Genomic DNA, 23,251 nt, shown 5'->3' on the forward strand with positions numbered 1-23,251 from the left:
AGTAAGCTCATATGTTTTGATATTTAGGTAGGGATCACATGCATTTAGACATAATTTCTTTAATTAATTTCCCTACTGCTAAATATTGATGGAAATAATTAGACTAATTGTTTTTTATGATCTCATTAGATCTGATGTAAATAAACTTATTTGAGTCGACTTGAAAATGAAATATACAGAATAAAATTCAAAATCTTCTTGCCACTAAATAAAAAAAAATAATTAAACTAAAACTATATACATAGCAGTAGTTGAGGATATAGTAATTGAGAGGTTGAGGGGAATAAAAGCATTCCACAAAACAAGCAACCAAGTTGTCATAATTTGTCATTTAAAATAAGCTTTGATGTCAAAGAATGCAAATGCATGTAATTAACTATAATTACTATGGAGTATTGGGGTCATTAGGTACTAGCCTATGAACAAAAACTACCATTTCTATTTTTTGCTATCAACTCACCTCAAATATACTAGTATCTATTTGCATTTTTTACCATAAGCTTCCATAATCCACAGGGATGTGCGCTGTGGACCTCTCGACCAGTAGCACCCTAGTTGTGACAATTTTTCTTATTTTGTTTCTGGCCTGCAAAGTGCAAAACTCATGCCAAGGGGTCCCGCACCCAACTAAGCTTTTTCAATTCCTGTCCCATACGATCGACCTCACTTTCAAACGCACTTCATTTCCTTCTTTTGTTATATATGTGTGAGCATAGGAATACAGAAATTTGCAGATGAGTGACCCAATTTCTCAATTTAAAACTTTCTGTCTCTCATTTTAATCTTTCTTAGTAATTTTTGAACTTTCTTGCTGTGCGAGTGATGCGAGGTATAGCTTCTTGTTGTGGCATAAGAAGGTGCGTGTTGAGCAAGATGGAGAAGCAGGGCACGTGCATTACTAACTCATTCCTCCATTCCACGCATTACTTACTTTCCAGCTTCTAGCTCTAGCCGGAGCTATGGCTCTCAGTTGCCAGTTCTTCTCCCACTGGTCAGTTAGCTTATAAGCTCCAGTGAGTTAGTTCTTCATGTGCCCGTCTTCCCCATCATGACCACTGCACCTTGTGTTATTAATTAGTTCAAACTGCCTGCCTAGCTATCTTCAAATTAAATATAAAGAAGCTCTTATATATATATATATTTATATCTTGTTGTTTATGATCTGATGATGCGATCGATCGAAGCAAGAATCTTAAATTGATCGGCAAAAAGCCCAATTTCAGGTGAGTTAATTAGGATTGCAATTAAGTTATACTGTTAGAGAATTTGCTGGGCGTTTTTTCTCGGGTATGCTGTACATATAGTCTAAAAGTAGATGTTTAATTATAATATAGCTAGCGTCAGACTTGTTAAGATAAAGATGAAGAGAATATGTGCATCCGCATGGAAATAAATACTGAGTTTATTTATAATTTGTAATGAAATTTCAACATTAATGTCATGTGGCAGATATAGATTGACTGAATTATATGACTATATATAATATAGATGTAAGGTGAAGGTCATATCAGAAACACAAAGGTTAAGTGGTTAACTGGAGTGATGGAGGCGACGAGTCACCTCATTCAAGTCTCCAGTACTGATATGCAGCCCTCAAGTTTGATTCTACTAATTCTCTTCAATTCCAGGTGTTTTTTTATTTCCTTTTTCATCTGCCCTCTCTTTTGCTGCATATGTTTTCAGCCTATCTTCGAATTGCAATTAAGGTTTTTTTCTTAATTTTCTCTAATTACCTTTTTAATTATATGTTCTTAAAAGAATGGAAACGGTGTGATTTCATAGAAAGATACTTAGACTTGGTATATATTCTACCGAACAGGGGAAAAATTACCAAATTAATTAATTGCAGAAGCATAATTTTCGTTTTTCCCACTTCCCAGTAAAAAGTTTTTTGGATTTTGGAATAACAACTGTGAATTGTGGCATTAAATGCATTTAAAAAAATGCGATACTTAAAAACATTTGTTTCAAAGGCAATTAAAAACTTAAAAAAAAAAAAATACTAACAATGGGTATTGCACAATAAGCAATTAAACCACTTCAACTACCAACTGCAATATATATTAATATACTTACTGGTAGCTTGTGCTAATTAGTGCTGTTGAATTCGAGCTTACCTACTTATTTATACCATTAACCATATACTTTATATATAATTCCATTTTCTTATATAGTGGTGTACATATAAGTATGTACTATATGAAACATTGCCTTGTATAATCAACTGCATGTATATTTCTTCTCCGAAATCAGGGTAAGAGTAGATTCCCACTTTGCCCTCCACCTCTGGTTCTGAGACCTGTTGAAACTTTAGTAGTAGTAATAGTAGGTTTTTTTTTTTTTTTTTTTGTTTTTTCCTCCTGCTGCGGTGCTGCCGTGCCAGTGCTATATAATTGATTGTCATACCATTTAACGGTAAAAGAAAAAGAGTTAGATACTATATGGAGCAAAGAGAGATATGATTCTTCAAGAAAAAATGATGGGTTTATTATCATTAAGAGGCGAAGTGGTAAACATGGTACCACCACCGAGGAGACAGTACAAGATAACAACCATATCTGTCAGTCTATTCCCATTCTTTGTCTCTGCTATTTCCCTTTCATACACGTTGGAATGACATCGAAACCACGTAATGCTACACCTTACGCTCAAATCCAATGCCTGATTTCTCATTTACCCACCCGTATCCCCATTAGCATAATCATAAATTCAAAATACCAACAGCCTTTCCTATTTAATTTCACTACCAGATGAAAGTGCAATTTTATTCACCCTCTCTCTATCTCGTTCTTAATTTTTTTTCCCTGTACATATGATGGTCATGGTTGGATCTTTCTCTTACTCCAAAAAAAAAGTGTTGGTTGGATCTAAGAGGCCTGTCTGGTGCACGCTGGAAGAAACATCCTGAAGCTTTTATTTAGTTCTTCAACTTTGTTTTATTAGGAGGAAGGGTGGGGTGCTTACATTTTTCCACCATTCAGAGAGTAGTTCTGTCCGCATCGACAAAATCTAGTACAGGTAAGGTTCCTGGGACGCTTCAGTGACAGTGCCATCACCTCAGATGCTAAAAGTGTGGAAAAGATGTAGAATACGATTCAAGGTATATTAATGAGATGAATGACCGGAGATGAGATGACAAAGGTAAATATTTGGAATGATCTGTAAGCCCCCTGGCCCTGACTCTAGTTGAAACTTGGGCTTGGCGAATCATAAACCACTCTCAGTCCTAATCAGATCAAAGAGATGTCGAAGAAACAAAAAAAAAAAAAAACAAAAAAAGGAAAAATCAGATTCAGTAACGAAAAGCTTAAACAATACCAGCATGATAATTGTGCATTGCTCAGAATCAAATTTTTTTGTTTTATTATTTTTATTTATCAAGTTTTTATTGTAAAATTTACTTAATTAAAAGAATAAAAAAAAGATGAAATATTAAAAAAAAATCAATTTGATACGTGAATGTTGCAATGTTTTCTCTTTTCTTATAAAATTTGTTTAATTAAAAAAATAAAAATAAAAACTGAAAAGGATAAAAATAAAATAAAAAACTCGTAGAAGGTGCTACATGAATCTCTATTAAGTTTAAAATATTAATTTCATAAATTAAGCTATCAAATAATAACTTTATTAATAAAATGTATAATAAAATTAATAATAAAATATATATTTTTATATATACCCTGAAATGGGTTAGGGTAAAATATTATAAATAGGTTTTCACTACAATCTCGTTTCTTTAAAAAAAAAAAAAAAAAACCTTTGAATTGTCTTAATTTGATTTTGACTAAAAAAATCACCTCCTCTCAAATTAGGATAGATTGAAACTCATCAAATACAAATTAATTTGGCATTTTTATCGATTAGCACATTTTGTTACAAAATTTATCTAATTAAAAAATATAAAAATTAAAGAAAAGGCCAAATGATGTTTCATGTTGACACTTCCATTCCACAAAATTAATTTAATTAAAAAAGCATTAAAACAAGAAAAGAGAAAAAAAAAAACAAAAAAAGGAAAAAAATGCTAATTGGGGAACTATATAAACATTTTAATTGAATTTAAAATGTTAATATCTTAAATTAAAATATTCAATAATAACTTTATTAATAAAAAAATAATAAAAGGAAAAAGAAATAAAGAGAAAAATAAAGAAAAATAAACAAAGAAAAAAAAAGAAAGGGAAAAGAGAGATTATCGAGGTGCTATGTAGACATTTAAATTGAATTTAAAATGTTAATATCTTAAATTAAGTTATAAAATAATTACTTTATTAATATAATACATATATATAATTATAAAATTAAATAGATAACGAAATATATACTTTTATATATATACCATGGGATAGCTTGAAGTAGAGTACTCTAAATCCATTTCTGAGCCATCCCCATTTTCCTAAATTAAAAATTGATCCGACTTGACTTGATACCAATTTTCTACAAAAACATCAATATTGAATCGAGACATATCAAAACTCATCAAATATTGATTGTTTTGTCATCCTAATAAACTAGTTTATTTTGTTGTAAAATTTATCTAAAAAACACAAAAAAAAGAAAACGCAAAAAAAATAAACAAATGATGGTGCTATGTGAACACTTCTATTGACATTATTTCTTATAGAATTCATCTAATAAAAGTAAAAGTAAAATAAAAAGTAAAAAACCCAAAAAAAGAAGAAAATCACCCTATTATTGGAGCAAGTCTAACTGAAACACATTGGATAAAACTTTTTTGCCATATCTATCTATTACTCATTTGTTGTAAAATTTATCTAATTAAAAAAATAAAAAGAAAAATAAAAAAAACAAATTAGAGTGTCACTTAGATAACTCCATCGATTTTTTTCATAAAATTTATCTAAATTAAAATGAAAAAAAATTAAAAAACCAAAAAAAGTTAACAAAAGGAAAAAAGAAAAAAGGAAAAGAGACATAAAGTACTATATCGATACCTTTAATAAGAATCAAATCAAAATCAAAATGAGTAAAATTTATATAATGGATGGATTACATCTTAATTATGTATGAATATAATATTTTTATTAAATTAAGATATTAAATAATAACTTTATTAATATAATATATATAAATATAAAAATAAATAAATATTTAAAAATATAATTTTATATATATTAGAAAGATAAGACAAAATATCATAAACATTCCTTCAACCTGACCTTGATTTTAAAAAAGAAAAACCCTATATCCTATCTTGATATTTTTAAAAAACTTGCACATATTGGATTAGACAAATTCGAAATTCATGATATATAAGTTGTTTTGTAATACCTAAATTCATTGCTTTTTATTTCAAAATTTATTTGATAAAAAGTCAAAAACTTAAAAAAAAAAGCAAAAGAAATGACAAAGAAAAAGCCAGATGAGGATGTTAAGTGGATTTATTAAATTAAGGTACTAAATAATAATTTCATTAATATAATACTCCCTCTATCTTATTTTCTTTGTTTGGATTTCCTTTTTGGGATGTTTCAAAATTATATCATATTTCCTTTTATAAACATCTAAAATTTTTACCTTTTTATATTTTAAAATTATCTTTGATGATATTTTTTTTTACTTTTTGATATTAAAAATCATGGAACTTTAATTTATAAAAAAAATTTTAATTTTAATATTAAATACATTAAAGTCAAAGCCTTTTTCTTAAATTCCATAAAAGTTAATATGTGACAAACATTTTGGGATAAAGAGAGTACATATATATATTTAAAATAAATAATAAAATATATGTTTATAAATGTTCAAGTGGGGTGAAACACTTAAAACTCGAATTTGACTTGACCTTGATTTTCGAAAAAAATTTTAATCCGATCTCAAATTAAAAAAACAAAATGCACCCATTAGATTTAGACAAAGCCAAATTCATCAAATATAGACCTAACACATAAACAAAAATAAAAAAGAAATATACATTTTTAATCAATAATATCAAATGGATCTCACAAAAATTTTAAAAATATAAAAAATATTGATTAAATATTAAAAATTAAATTACAAAAAAGAAAGCAAAAATAAATGCATTGGAATTCTACTTGGCACTCCATATAACCTTCGTACATATGCAAGATTTAAAATATAAACAAAAAAAAAAGATGGAAAGAAAAAGAAAGTAAAAGAAAGTCAAGTGAGAATGGCACGTGAATTTATTAAATTAAGATATTAAATAATAATTTTATTACTATATTATATATAGATAATATTAAATTAAATTAAAAATAAAGCATATATTTATATCATGGATTAAAAAGTAAAAAAAATGAAAAAAGAAAAATAAAATAAAATAAAATCTCAATGTGACAAGGACTATATGTAATGTCATTTTTTAAAATTATCAAATAATAAAATGGGAATTTTTAATCAATAATATCAAATGATTCTCAATTCTTTTTTAAAAAATTCTAAATTATAAAAAATATTTATTAATTATTAAAAATGGGAAAAAAAGATAAAAGTAAATAGAAAAACTTGAAAATAGAAAAAGAAAGCTAATGATATGACACGAGATATACTTTTGGTATCAAGTGGTTACATAAATATTTATTAAATATATAAGAAAAAGAAAAATAATATAAAAAAAGTAAAAAAAAAAAAAAAACTAAGCATATGGCATGAGCTTGGTATCAACTAGGTCTCAAAGAAAAAGAAATTTAAAATCTTTAAATGATGGAAAGAAAAAGAAAATAAAAAAAGTCAAAAGAGAATGGCATGTAAATTTATTAAATTAAGATATTAAATAATAATTTTATTAATATATTACATATACATAAATATTAAATTAAATTAAAATAAAGCATATATTTATATCATGGATTAAAAAGTAAAAAAAACAAAAACAAAAAAGGAAACAAAAATAGAATCTCAATGTGACAAGGACTATCTGTAATGTCATTTTTTAAAATTATCAAATAATAAAAAGGGAAATATATGTTTTTAATCAATAATATCAAATGAGTATCAATTTTTTAAAAAAATTCTAAATTATAAAAAATATTCATTAATTATTAAAAATGGCAAAAAAGATAAAAGTAAATAAAAAAACATAAAAATAGAAAAAGAAGGCAAATAATATGACACATGTTATACTTTTGATATCAAGTGGTCACATAAATATTTATTAAATATATATAAAAGAAAAAGAAAAATAATATAAAAAAGTTAAAAAAAAAAACCAAGCACGTGGCATGACCTTGGTATGAACTAGGTATCAAAGAAAAAGAAATTTAAAATCTTTAAAATATATATATATATAAATTTTTCAAAAAAAAGAAAATAAAAAAGAAGATTAGTATAAAGTGAGTCATACCTTAAAAAGTATAAATTTTAAAAATTATATTTATGAAAATAATAATTTTATAAATATAATACATATATCTAAATGATGAGATTCTTTTTTAAATTTATATTATGGAATTAAAAAAAATGAAGGAACAAAAGAGGGAAAAATATCAAATTTGGATCCGTAATATCATTTTCTTTAAAAGTTATCAAATTAAAAAATAAACAAATAAAAATAAATTTCTTATCAACAATATCAAATGGATTTAACATTTAAAAAATGTAAAAATTTTAAAAAATTATTAAATATTAAAAAGGTAAAAAGAAAAAGTTAATACAAATATAGACATCTAATTTTGTCCAAGACCTTTTTGATATTATTAGGTCTCGAATTGCATTTTGATATTAGGTTTTAAAAGTCATTTTTTGAACCAAAATCTAAAAGCCTAAAAGTGTTTTTTTCTTTTCATTTATGGTAAAAAATAACATAAAATTTCATTTTTTAAAAAAAGATTGTGATCTTATTTAAATTTGAAATTTAAAGGTTGAGTTTGATTTTGATGATTTTTAAGAATCAAGTTTCTATAATAAAAAAAAGGAAATAAATTTTAACAAGATCTTAATAGATTTGATTGGTGTTAAAATTTTTCAAATTGAAAAAAAAAAATTCAATCCCTATATAAAAAACTCAATTCCAAGCTAAAAAAGATAGGAAGCAATGCAATCAACAATTATCAAACAACACAAAGTTTTGAGTTTTGAGGAAGAAGCTCCTAGGCAAAGGGAGAAAGAAAATCAATAAGTAATTAAAGGGAGAGATAACAAGAACAATCAATAATTCAGTAAGATAACAAGCAATTGAGCAATCAACAACAATTAAGAAAAATCACAAAGCAAAATATATATATATATATACATGTAATATTAAAGCAAATAGAATTAAGCAAAAATTTTCTTAGCAATAAGCTTTATTTTGAGTTGGTCTAAGAGTATTGGTTAGGTACATTTTATTTTATTTTTTTGTTTATTATGATGTTATATTATTTGTTGACTAATATGACTTGAGATAAAATTTGTGATAATAATTCTTTTATGAAATTATTTTATTTTGTTAATTTTTTACATATTTATTTATTTCTAATTTATTTATTCATTTATTTATTTTGATTTTATTTTTCTTACTTATTGATTTATTAATTTAATTGATAAAAATAAAAATTGAATTGAATTTTTAGAAAAGAATAAATATATTATTTTATGATTAGAAACTTGTAAATGTCTTTGTATCATTATTTGTAACTAATATTTTGAAATAAATAAAAATGATGTAACTAAATTGGTTTCTTTTGTTATAAGATATTTAATAAATCTAATGACATAGCCTCTTCAAGTGAACAATGAGTTTATCTTAAATACCGTTGAAGTGAGAAAATTTTCTTTTTTGGTGAAAACTTAAGAACTTTTTTCCGATAATTAAATATTAAAATTAATAAAATGTAGGAATAAAAAACATTTGAATTAAGGCCTAAACAAGATAACATAAGACTAATTTAGTACTAATTTATGGGCATTGGTGTAGGCCAGAATTATTTTTTTTAGGAACCCTTAGTCAAGTTTAGAATAACCTTAAAAAAGATATATTCACATAGGTGACCAATCACACCTAAATAAAAATGATTTGTGGTGACTTTATATATTTTGTATCTAATGGGCAAGTTCTCGAACTTGAACGTTATGATGGTTTAGCGACTCTGCAGGGGATGTCAAAGAGTTAAGCCATTAGTTAGTTATATGTTATCTTAAGCCTTATTTTGATGGTTTTTACTATGTGATTTTTCATATGTACTCATCTATTTTTTTTTTTTTTTGTATTTTGTATAATACATGATTTGATATATTGGATTTGTGAATAAAAAAGGTTGGTGTGTTCCTTCACACACTATATATGCACATTCATGCATAAGTTCTAGACTTGAGCTTTGTCTTTTCTTAAGAAAGAGCAAGTACCAATACTCTCGTGAGGTAATAACCTCCGTGTAAGCTAGCGAAAACTCCCACTCAAATTAAACTATTTTTGTTTGAGCTTATAATGGGTGAGAATTGCAGTGTCATACTAGTCTATAATGGACGATGATATGAGGAACAATTTGAAAAATTTTAGATCATTAAGGCCTTTGGACCTAGCATGTAGACAAACCTTAAGAATCTGATCTTTAACTAGAGCCTTATCATTCCCCTTTGTGTAAAAAACCCTAAAATAAGACACATAAAGGGACATAATTTATCATTCACTTTATAGTTGTTTATATTTATGTTTTGTCAAGATAATTTTAAACTAGCACAAAAAGAAAAATTTTTTTATTTTTTTCCTTAAGAAACAAAAAAGAAAAATGAAAGAAAAATAGGTGAGATTTTGAATAGGATGTATTATCTTTTTGTTACATGATCTAGATCATATCCATGCATATATTTTTGTTGTCTAGTGATTCATGCATTATTTCATTTCATTTTTTCATTTATAAAAAATATGTGAATGCCTAATTGTCGATTAAAGGTACAATTATATTCATATAAATATTTTGTATGTATATTATTTCATTTGCTTGGGTCAGCCTTTGTTTTTTTTTTTTTTTTCAATTTTGGTACATAAGTTTTGATATGAATTCTTACTTTTCATTATGTGTTGAGTGCATGTATTTGTATATATTTTCTTCATCCTTTTGAATTTAAGATTGATTGACAATAAAAGCCCACATAATTTTTTCCATGATTGAAAAATGTTCTTTGTAAATAAAAAAAACTTTTATGGAAACAATCTTAAGAGAATTGGTGATTACTGTCAAGAATGATCATATCTAGCTATTTCACTTACCATTTCATACCCTAATTCAGTTGAGGATCACACCACTCAAAACCTAACTTTTCAAGTCTCATGGATTTCTCTTGACCAAGAGGGATTTCAAAATTAATAATCTTCATTAAGACTATGAGAAATAAAATTTGCAAAATTTTCATTTATTTGTTTATTATTTTGAAAAATGTTTTGTAAGCTAATACATAAGGCACTTTCTTAAAGATTCTAGATTTTAATAATTTGATAAGTGTTGAGACTACTCCAAACACATCATTACCTAAATTTCTTCATAAAGCTCAAACTTTTCAATTTCTTACTTGAGGCATAATTACTGAAAAGGCAATATCACGTCGATATCCTTGTTCAACATTTTGATTTATGCAACATTCCTTTTCTTTTTCATTTATTGCCCTAAAATTCTTCTTTACCTATATATTAGGGCAAGTTTATCAAAAAGTAAATCTTATTTTCCCAATATCTTTTGGTCTGGATGGCATTCATTTTATCTTTTATCGAATAAAGATTATATGAACATCTGGTGTGAGTTGTGAAAATAAAGATTTATACATTAGGACTTCATTTGATGTAGTAAAATGATACATTTTGAGCTTAAGTTGTAAAAAAAAGAATAAAAGAAAAATGAAAAGAAAAGAAAAGAATTGATCGTAACATCATGCATATGAGATATTTAAATGATTCCAAAATCAAAAAGAAAAAAAATCCTCTCCCAAGTATTGCTTTTCAATAAAAGTAACCATATTTGATATGATAAATGACCATCTTTCATATTCTCTTCACAAAAAAAAAAAAATCCATTTGCTACCTCTTTTGAGCTTATTGAATTTTTTTTTTTGAAAAAATCATAACCAAAAATCACTTTCCACATTGGGGGACAAGTATGAATAACGATCCATTTATGAAAACATTATATCCAAAGTTAAGGACTTAAAAGAATGCCTATAGTCAACAAGAAATCTTCTAGTAAATAAAGTTCCAAAACTTTAAACTTAATTCATCAAAAGTGAAAGTACGTAAAAAAAAATGAAAAAAGAATGAAAATGAAGAAAAGAAAAAAAAAGATGAAAATACATGTTTTGAGAAATGGAAATGACAAATGTTCTTGGGAAAAGAAATGATCCTTGGTTTGATTACCTTTAAACACATTTTTGGGCCTATTTATCGTTTCTTTTAGAACCCTAACCCTAGCCTACATTTCATCATTTGAAAAACACATTTTGTTCGTGTAGATATCTAAACTGAAGAACTTTTCTTTAGCAAATCACCATCACTTTTTTATTTATATGAATTTTGAGTTTTCAAATGCATGATGAAAAGTTAAAGAAAAAGAAAGTTTTCAAAGACATTTAGAATGAACCAATGAGCGTTAGAAACCTTTGAGAAACCTAATAAGCTTAACTCAATTTGAAGATTTATTATAAAATTTGAGCTTTTCCCATAAATTTTGAGTCTATCCCAATTAGTCTTTATATTTGCTAAAATACCACATATTAAAAACCTAAAGGAGTGCCAAAATATATTGTGTTTTAAAACAAATTGTTTTTCAATAAATTTTAACTTTCATTTGTGAGCCTAAATGAAGAAACATTGATAATCTTTTTCTCATTCAATCGTAAAGTCTTTCTTAGTATCTGAAACCCTAATGTGCCAAACCATTTCGTCATTTTGGAAAGACCAAGATGCAATTCACCTAATTCATTCTAGTTAGTAATTACCAATTTTCAAAAGATCTAAATGTCACATGTTTTTAAAGAATTGATAAAAATTTATTTTGCTCATGGACAATTGTTAAGTGGGGTAATTTTTTATTATCTTGGGGTAATTGTTGTTACCATTCTTTTTAGAGTTTTTGAAAAACATTCAATTTTAGATTATTGTATATATGAATTTTGGTGGATAGGAGAAAGATAATTTCCAAATCAGTATGATAAGAGTGACTTTTTTGTGACAACAAAAATGCTTTACTTTGATAATTGCATGTGTATCATTAGGCAAATGTACAAATCTTTATTCTGATAATTGCATCTGTATAATTGTTTGGATCATGCATTTGCAGGAATTTATAATTTGCATAATTGTTTATATTATACATTTAAATCATTTAGGAAATTTATAAATTACATAATTCTTTGTACCATGCATTTGCATCATTTGGCGAGCATTTAGTTATTTGACATTTATAAACATTTTCATTATTTAATTAAGATTTTTTAATATATTAAGAAAGATGATGAAAAAAAAAAAACATTTGCATTTAATTTATTGGGATAGATATTTGCATTTGCATTTTTTGTAGAAAGCATTTGCATTTATATTGGTGAAATAAGTATTTGCATCTACATTTTGGTAGGATACATTGGCATTCATATCGTGACATTTGCATTTTTGCAAACTTTGAGGTGAAGAAAGAAACATAAAGATTTAATTTAAGCTCATATTAGCTAGCATATGATAAAATTTAAGTTCAGATTAGTTGACATATGATGAGACATAAGTCCAGATTAGCTGGCACTAATTGAATCTTAAGTCTATGGCACCAAGTAAGAATTTAAGCCCAACTATGTTGGCATGTGAAAAGAAAAATATTGATTTTTAAGTTTTAAAGCCTCTGTTGAAGAGAAGCTTTTTCAAGATAAGAAGTGATTTGTAAAATCTCAGGATATGATCTAAAAGACCTTCGGACATAATTTGTAAAACCTCAAGGTACTTTTTTAAATAAGATTATCAAATTTTCAAAGCCTTTCTTAAAAAGGAGTTTTTTAAAAAATTAGAACAATTCTTAAGATCTTTGGTTATGATTTATAAGAACTCTAGACATAATCTCTTAAAACTTTCAAGTATCTTTTTGAAAACCTTCAAATATTGTTTTAAAACCTCTAGGTATTGTTTTTTAAGTATTTTTTTCAAAAACCTATGGGTATCATCTTTAAAACTTTTGAGTATCTTCTTTAAAACTTTAAAATATCTTTTTAAAAAACCTTCAGGTATCATCTTTAAAACCTCTGACTATCATTTTAAAACTCTTAAGTATCTTTTCAAAGCCTTAAGGTATCATCTTTAAAACCCTTTAGTTATCATTTTGAGAACATTTGGTATCATTTTAATGTTAAAAGTTTTTATAAATGGGCTACATTAGTTGGCAATTTTAATTTAATAAAATCGATTTATGGATTTAGTCCTAATACGAAACAAGTATGAAAGCCTAATTAATTTTATGTGATCATCTAAGCGTGGGCTTTTGCACATCTTACTGAGTCAATATGGTTTAGCACTTGTGTAAGCCTTTAGCCTAGTAAACTTTTAATTGGGAGGTTACTAAGGTTATTTAAATAACATGCTAAGGTCTACTATTTACTTATCATATTTGGTAACTGCTTATTGAGAAATCGTTACAACATAGAAAATAGTGAAGAGGAAGATCATAGCTATTTCAAAATCATTTTGCTTCTATATTTCATGATGACTACCCAAACAGGTAAGCTTAATCTATTTGATAGATGTATGATGCTCTATCACACAATGACTTTGGGATTATTCTTACATTGGTATCAGAGCCCGATTATGTGAAAACAAAACCCTAATTTCATTAATTTTTGGATTAATTGCTTGTTTGGGTGCTAGAACTTTTAAGTTTTGATTGTGATTATAAGGATTATTTTCTAATTCCTTGTATAGAGGGAGAAATCGAGGTTCAAAGATTTCAATTAAAATTTTGGTAAAAATTCTTGTTTTAATTAAATCATCAACTTTTGTGTTTTATTTGAAATTGATCCATGTTTGATATTCCTAATATGTTATAAGAGTGGATCAAAGTGTTTAATTTCATAAAATGTTGTTGTGAAGAAAACAAAAAGGGGTTATTTATAGGTTTCAATAATATTAAAATTTTCTCAAATTGATCCCAATTTTGTTGTTTTTGATGCAATTTTTTGCATGGGCTTTGTAGAAAATAAGTTAAATTAAGTTTTGGATGGTTCAATTTGAAGAAAATTAAAAGACAAGGCATCAAAGATGGTGAAAAACCTCAACCAAACCCAAACAGGTTAGAAAAACTAGTCCAGTCAAGTTGAGTCAACGCAACTAGAAGAAGAATCAGATGACCAGTCAATAGCCAATATAAGGCCCACATGCAAAGGAAGGCACGTGTGGCACGTGTGGGCTCGTACTGTAACCTTTTTTGTCTTAATTTTTTTTTACTTGTTCAAAATTTTATTTCTAATTTTTTATGATTTTTATGAAATTTTTAGTGCATGAAATATTTTTTGTTTAAAATTCAAGAATTATTCATAAATTATTATATGTTATGCACATGATTTTGGTTGCTTCAGTTCATGATAAAATATTTTGGCATGTTGGGAGTCTAATGGCGATATTTACTCTCCCTAGTTAGACTGAAATATTTGTGTACTGTTGGATTGAACTTTATTTGCATAATTGGCTAGTAATTAAAAATAGTTTTATAAATTAAGTTCAAGACCCAAGTTGAAATGCAATAAACATTATTTATAGGACCTAATGAGCTATATCAAGGTTTAGTATCTTAGCTGGAATGGCTCATTACATACATTAATATTGAGTATGCAAACTGAGAATTTTAGGCAATTAATGAAATTTATCAGTTTAACTTTTACTATTAATAACAATCAAGCTATTCTCAAAGTACTTCATGGATCTAATAATAAGAGATAGAATGAAGATCTAAATTTTGCTTTAGTTATGAGCAAAATAGATATAGCCTTGTGTTTTTCAAAGCATGTTAATCTTATTGATGAAAGGACTGTTGAACAAAAGGAATTTTTTGCCAAATGGAAAAAGGTAAATCGCATGTGTTTGTATGTCATTAAGAGGTTTGTCTTTGAATACCTTTTGAATGGGTTAGATACTAATAAAATTGCTAGAGATCTCTACAATGCTATAAGTAATAGATATAAAAAATTCAAAAGTCTGAGGTTAAGAACCTTATTAATGAGCTTACGAGTATGAGATATGATAGTGCAAGGGCTGTTAGCGATTTTATTATGGTCCACATTCAAACCAAATTGACTTTTCACAAAATTTTCCTCCCTGTCAAATTCATTGTTCACCATGCCTTTAATTTCTTACCTATGGAGTTCACCCAAATCAAAACAGCCATAATGCTATAAATAAAGTTTGGAGTGTTAATGATCTCATCTCAAAATATATTTTTGAAGAAGAAAAACTTAAAAAAAAAAAGTGAGAGTGCCCATCTTATTACCTATTCTAAACCCAATTATCAAAGAAATTATGGGAAACCTAGGAGATCTATTCTTAATGCTCGTAAGAAGGTTGAGGATGATAAGGGACAAGGTAGTGGTCAGACTAAAGGGGTAAAAGGTCTTAAAGCTGTCATTAAGAAGGATGTCAAGTGTTTTTCCTTTAAGAAGAAATGACACATGAAATTTGAGTGCTCTAAATATAAAGCTTGATTACAGAAAAAAGTAAGCCAGAAGGTAATTCACTAGCTATTGTTTGTTTTGAATCTTACTTTATTGGTTCCCCATCAAATTCATTATGGCTTGATAGTGTTGCAACTGTTCATATTGTTGTTACCTTGCAAAGGTTCAAAAGTAAATGGCAACCAAGTGAGAAAGAGGCCAAATTTAAAATTGAAAACAATGCTAAAGTAGACGTTAGTTATGTAGGAACAATAGATTTAAATTTGGAATTTGGCATTAAACTTGTTTTGAAAAATGTTTTTTATGTATCTTCATTTAGACAGAATTTTATTTCAGTTTTTATTTTGGACAAACATGGTTACTACTTTGGCATTGGAAATGAAAAAGTTGACTTGGTTTTAAATTCAAATGTTGTTGGTGAATTTAAACTCATTGACAATTTATATAAATTGTGTTTGGCTTTCAATATAGTTGTAATAATTTTGAACAAATAGTGTCTAAAAGATTCTTGATTAAAGAAAACTCTTCCTTGTTATGGCATAAAAGGTTAGGTCACATTTCTAATGAAAGAGTTTAAAGATTGACAAAAGATGGTGTTTTACCATCCTTTACCTTTCAAAAATTAGACACTCTTGCTGGTTTTATAAGGGGTAAACTAACTAAGAATAAGAAGAAAGGGGTAACTTGCAGTTCTGACCTTTTGGAAATTGTACATACTGATATTGATGGACTTTCTACATCTACTTTATGTGGTAACAAATAATTGTTACTTTTATCTATGACTATTCCCACTATGGGTATATTTACTTGCTAGGTGACAAATCTAATACTTTTGGTAAATTTAAAATTTTTAAGACTGAGGTTGAGAAACAATTAGGGAAAGTCATCAAAGTTGTTAAGTCTAATCGTGGTGGTAAGTATTATGGTAGACATTGTGAAACTGGATAGCACATGGGACCATTTGCCAAATACTTGCAAGAATGTGGGCTTGTTGCCCAATATACTATGCCTAGTAGTCTTGAGCAAAATGGTATGGCTGAAAGGTGGAATCGCACTTTTAAGGATATGATAAGGAACATTATGAGTATGACCAATCTTCTTGATTCTATTTAGGGTGAAGCCATTAAAATTGCCTTGTACATACTCAATAGGGTATCTAGTAAATTAGTTCTTAAAACACCTTTTAAATTATAGACTAGTAAGAAACCTAGCTTGAACCATTTTTGAGTTTAGGGATGCCTTCCAAAAGTTAGAATCTATAACATTTCTAAAAAAAATATTGAACCGAAGAGTATTCATTTTCTTTTCATAAGGTATCCAAACCATTCTAAAAGATATAAGTTCTATTGTCTTACACGTGGAACTAAGATTGTAAAGTCATAAATGGAAAAGTTTCTTGAATTGGATGTTGCTAATAAGGGTATGGCAGAGGCTATGAACAATAATGAATCTGTTAGACATGTCTTTATTTCTTTGCCTACAACACAGTGCCATGTTGTGGCCATAGAAAGAGGAAATCGAGGGTAACTGGATACAAGTCATCTTCCTACTAATCTAGCTTTTGTAGATGTACCTCAACTTCATAAAAATGAAATTGAAATACCTCTAAAAAGATCTATTAGACAAAAAAGATCTACCATCTCCAATGATTATGTAATTTATCTTGGAGAAAGTGACTTTGATATTAGTCATGTCGTTGATCTTGTGACTTTTGGTGAAGCTATTAGTAGTCCACAATCTGGTGTGTGGATGGATATAATGAAGGATAAGATGAATTCTATAGCTTAAAATGATGTATGGGAGCTTGTTAAATTACTAAAAAGGTGTAAAACTATTGGTTACAAATGGATGTATAAAATTAAGAAAGATTCTAATGGAAAAATTGAAAAGTTCAAAGCTAGACAGGTGGTAAAGAGATTTACTCAGAGGGAAGGAGTGGATTATAATGAAACCTTTTCACTAGTGTTTTTCAAAGATTTCTTTAGGGTCATTATGGCCTTGGTAGTGCATTTTGATTTGGAACTTCATTAGATGGATGTGAAGACAACTTTTCTCAATAGTAATATCAGAGAAGAGGTTTATATGATGCAACCTAAAGGATTTCAGGAATCTAGAAAAGAGAATTTAGTATGTAACCTTAAAAAGTCAATCTATGGCCTTAAGCAGGCTTTTAGGCAGTGGTATCTAAAATTTAATAAGGCAGTTACTTCCATGGGTTTTGAAGAAAGAAAAGTTGATCAATGCATATATCTTAAAATCAGTGGAATAAGTACATCTTTTTTGTTTTGTATGTGGACGATATCTTGCTAGCCTGCAATGATATTGGTTTGTTACATGAAACTAAGCAGTTTTTATCCAAGACTTTTGATGTAAAAAATCTTGGCAATGCCTCATTTGTTCTTGGGATTGAAATTCACAAAAATAAGTCTCAAAATCTATTGAGACTATCGTAAATGTTTTATAATGATCGTGTGCTTAGTAGGTTTAAGATGCAAAACTGTAAAGTTGGGGATACACCCATTATAAAGGTGACAAACTTAATTTTAGTCAGTACTCAAAGAATGATTTAGAGAAAAACTCTTTGAAGAACATACCATATTCTATTGAAGTTGGGAGTCTCATGTATACACAGGTTAGCACTAGGCTAGACATTGCTTTTACAGTGGGAGTACTTAGGAGATATCTTTTTTATTTAATTAAAGTAAAAATGAAACAAAAAAAATAGGAAGAAGCTACGATAGTTTGGCAATAATTGAATAAAAAATTTATCATTGTTATTACTTTACAATTTTTCTATTTTCCCTCTCTCCCTAACGTTTCCAATAATAGAGTCTATTGATCTCCATGAAACAATGACCACCATTGCTAATGCCAATGACATTGGCCATGGTTAGCCAATGGTATCATATCCCAAACGCCAATATAAGACCAAGTCCAACGTCAATCTTGAAAAGCCTAACCTTACCCATTCGATTAAAACTTTAACTACCAACAATCCTAACATTTTCCACTCTTTCAAGCAATAGTTTGAGGATCATCATCGATGGGTCATCAAAGCTCAAAAAGTTTACGCTACTACTACTGTTTATTCCAATGTAAAGGCAAAACATTGCTGATCGAACCTCGATTATGATAAAGATGATGATGATAGTATTTTGTAAAGTGTTAAACCTATTGGACAACTGGTAGAAGGGAACAAAAGGTAAAGTAAAAGAACCAAAAAAGGCCCAAGGTTACGGTTGCTAAAACTATCACAAAGATTGATTTCACTGATCTCTTGGTGTATCTCACTTACTGAAGATAAATGATAAATTTCCCTTTTTTTGGTTGATAAATTGTTTGATTATATAATTTTTTATTGGTTTGTGAATTAAAAAATTCAATGGCAAACAAAACAAATTTCAAATGCAAAAGTTTATCAATTACTAAGGCATTTTAGAAAACGGTAGCAGGGCAGTTTCCTTGGATAAGGATGTTCAGAGAAAGTACCATTGTTAAGCTTGTTGATGTGAGTTTATGTTTTTATTGTTTACTTTTTTTTTTTTATTGACTTATCATAATTGGTAGTTTGAATTTGTGAAATTGATAAGTGAAATGAAGAAAATTTTGAAATATTGTTTTCTTGCATGTTTGAATGTTCAAATTGAAAATTTTTATCAAAGCTTGGTTTTTGGATTGACTGGATTAATGTGCTATCATCCATGATTTTTCTAGGAAATGTGATTAGAATTTTTTTAGTTTGGTTTGCATGATTGTAAATAATTGGAGCTGGTTGGTTGATTTCTGTTGAACCATCTCAATTTTGTTGTCATGTTAGTTTAACATTTAAACTTGATTTGTAAATATTTATATTAATATTCTAACTATTAAAATTAAGTCTGCTAGCACTTTAAGCATTCTTTTTTTGTCATATCATCAATTTTCTCTCTATTAATATGCCAATTGAATGCCATTTGTTCATGTATGAAAGTCATAAAGCGAGTTAGAATGAATCATAAGTGCTTTGTTTAACATGTGTTGTTGTGTGGTTATCTTAATGCTATATCATCCATTTTGCTTCATTTCAGTCTTTAATGGCTTACAATATGTTGATTCCCTTGAAGATGTCTAAGGTTTGTATGGAAATTCTCTAAAACTTTTTATTTTATTGTTATCAAAATATGGAATTATAGGTTTTGTTATTTCTTTAGCTTTTTGTGTATGGTTCATATGAAAATATGGAAAATATAAGATTTATTGGAAACAAAATTATCTATTTTCTTGATTTTTCAATCTTTTTCTTAATGAATAGCAAAATCGATATATGATTTTGAATATGTCAATTTTTAAACACATTTCTAAATCAAATTGCTATTTGATATAAGTATAAGTTTCATTTTGGTGTATCAATCTTTTTGCTGGTTACTTCTAATTTCATTCTTTTAATTGCAAGAATGGTGGTAACCAAATTCCACTACTTCAAAATTGTTGGTTTCATGTGTTTATATATTTTTTTGCTTGAACATTTCAAGTTGCTCTGTTATTATGTTTGCATGCATACCTCAGGAAATATGTTTTGACAAGTTTTAAATTGTTTTTTTATAAGGGTTATCCTTATGCTAATGTGAATTCCCAAAGCAAATTTTGCTCATCCAATTTTTCATCTTAATTGTGTTTAGTAACCACCATTATTTGAAATTTATCGGCTTTTCTTGATTTGCATATTTTAAAGATCAAGCAGATGCATTTTAATAAACAAACTCAATTAAAATCAAGGATGTAAAAGATATTAAAAATTTGGCCAAGATGAATATAAATGTTTAGTGAGTGACTTCATTTGACTTTACATCAACTCTAACTTCTTTTTTATCTCATCAAAAAAACTTTTTCTTTGAAAGAAACAAGTTACCAAAGGTAACAATACCACTTCTTTATAATTAGGTTCCAATCCTTCTATTTGACTATTGTAATTCAAAAATTTACAAAAATAGAAAAAATTAAGATTATAGCAAATTTTAGTTTTTCAGATATATTTATTTAAATTTTTTTGTACATTATTTCATGGTTGATTGTGAGTTGATAGATGTGATTGAAGTCAAATTTGTGTTTTTTCTTGAAATTTACAGATATTAGTTATGGGTTTGACAAAATTTAAAAGTTAAGAATGATGGTTTCACATCTAAGGTCAGTGGTATAGGATGGTGGTGAAAGCAATTTCTTTAGGTATTCCTTCATTTTGCTTTAAGGAGTTTTATAATGTATAGGGTTTTTGTTTCCCATAAAAAAGAAATAAAGTTCATGTGCAATAATATTAGATTGGTAAGTTTTTTTTTTTTTTTTTGACATTAGTCAAAACACTAATTTATGTCGATTTTATTGATTACACGCACACAAAAAAGATATTCATAGTAAAGCATGAATTGATATGTAGTGTTGATAATTCTATGAAATAAAGTTATTTAGACTTGTATTTAGTGTTTAAATAAATGAATTTTCCTTAATGCTTGGTGAAATAATGATCCTTTTACTTTTAATGTGCTTAATTTGTTATTTTGTAAGAAATTTTGAAAGAAAGATAAAATCTTGGTAAATCTTGAAGAATCTTGGATATTCATGATTAATCTTGTATGAATCTTGATACATTGGAATGAATCTTGTATTGTTTTTTATGTGTTCTTGATGATTCTTGGAGTTCTTTGAAATCTTGGAAATCTTGGAGTGAAAGTGTGAAAATTGTGCAAGATTTGCTTAGCGAAACCAATAGGAATTAGAATTGTTCAATCTTGATGAAAAATTTAGAAAAATTCATGCAACAATCATGAAGGGCATGTTTAGCTATGATTAAGGTTAGATTTGTAATTTCAAGTAGACTGCAAGTCTGTGGTAGTTTATGTAGGTACACATGCATTGGATTACTAATGGATGACATGACAAGAAGTCTTTTCTCATTGGTTAAGAGAGATGACTTGGAGGTTTATTTGGCATGATGACTTGGCAATTTTGTCCAAATTGAGAAAGTCTAAATAGCTCTTGGCTTTCCTACAATGACTTGGAAATCCTACCTTTACTTAGATTACACTTACTCTTACTTAAGGTAAGATTTGGACGGATATATAAAGACTTCAGAAGATAGGGTGGCAAGCACTTGATATTTAAATTCATAATTGAATTTTTTTTCTTCAAGAAAAGTCCTTCTTGAAGGCAAACTCCAAGAATTTTTTAAGAAGTACAAAACCTATTCCAAGTTGGTTTATTTGTTTCTAAAAGGTTGCCAAGGGTTTTTAATTAATTACAAAGTATTATTTTTTTCTTGAAAAAGCCTTAGCCACATACCATTATTCCATTTTAAAAGATTGAAAGTTTAAAAAGATTAAAAAAAAATAAGTAGATGAAATTTTCATGACTTTAAGTTGCTTGAAAAATTAAGTCATATAAGACTATTGTCCAGTAAGAAGGTTGTAAGCAGCTCAAAGCTGGGACTTTAAAAGTTGCTTAAGAGAGTTTAAGAGAAATGGCCAAGCCTATCTTTTTGCATTATGGAAGATCATCTCAAATTTATCTTATCTTTTTAAATGCCATGCATATAGATCTTATCCATATCATTAAGATTCAATCCAAGTCCATAAGATTAAAGACAAGTCAACACTTAATCTTTCTAAGGATCAGTCCGTATACATTAAAGAAGCCAAGTTAGATTAACACAACAAAGTTTCAAGTATAGAAGACTTCTTCAGTCAAGAATTCAAGTAAAGCTGAACCACACTTCTTTAAGAGACAAAGTTAAAAGCTGTTGCAACTCTCTACTATACTTTCTAGGATTTTTTGTAATCTTTTTCTTATAAATAACTAGGTTTAAAAAGAGAAAAAAGCATGGACTTGATGTGACAAATCAATCCTTAGTCTTAGGTTTTTTTTCATTATACTTTAGCTTATCAAATTCTTTGTAGTTTTAATTAAATCAGTTATGGTTAGGGTGATAGACCAACCTTAGTTTTTAAAAGTTTTCTTTTTTAAGTTTTCTTTTATGTTTTCAAGTTCGTAAGTTTTCTTTACTTTGACTACAGTTTATTTAAGTTTGATTTTACTTTTTCAAGTTAATTTAAGTGTCCATTTTGCTCAATTTTAATTCAAGCTTACTTTAAATCCTATTATTGCTTTCTAATTCATCTTAAATTGCATTTTTTGTTTAAGTTACATTTGATTGATGTGATTCATGCTCTTTAAGTCTATTAATGCTTTAATTTTTTGTTCACATGTTTAAATTGGCTAAATTATGTTAATGCTTTAATTTTTTGTTCACATGTTTAAATTGGCTAAATTAATTTGATTTGCATGCTATTAAGTTTAAGTTAATAGGCTTTGCTATTCTTAAGTTTAATTCCTATTCATTTGATTAGATTGCATGTCATTAGGGTTATCTAGTTTTTTATCGTTTATTCAAGCTTAGTTCTTTCATGTTTAAGTTGTTTAATTAAAAATTATTAGTAATTGTATGTTTTTGGGTTAATTGGTTTGATTAAATTCTGTTGTTTGCAAATTTAAGTTAAGTTAAGTTGATTATGTTATTGAGTGTTAGTTAAGTTTAATTTGCATGTTCTTAAGTATAATAAGTTTACTTTGCATTCGGTTTTGGTTAATTTAAGTTAGTTACATTCTGTTTTGAGTTTAACCTATATCTCTACAT

At 27.3% G+C, this 23,251-nt stretch overlaps 1 long non-coding RNA gene across 1 annotated transcript; it reads left to right on the forward strand.

The window, feature by feature from the left end:
- The first annotated feature begins 540 nt into the window (after positions 1-540).
- Positions 541-3,315, forward strand: LOC149520348 (uncharacterized). Its single transcript, XR_016342800.1, has 2 exons — positions 541-1,223; positions 1,489-3,315. It is a non-coding gene; the product is annotated as an uncharacterized LOC149520348 (long non-coding RNA).
- Positions 3,316-23,251: the final 19,936 nt, after the last annotated feature.

Source organism: Durio zibethinus, chromosome 1, assembly GCF_047325235.1.
Source record: "Durio zibethinus cultivar Kanyao isolate XHJ-2024 chromosome 1, ASM4732523v1, whole genome shotgun sequence".
Classification (NCBI taxonomy): Eukaryota; Viridiplantae; Streptophyta; class Magnoliopsida; order Malvales; family Malvaceae; genus Durio; species Durio zibethinus.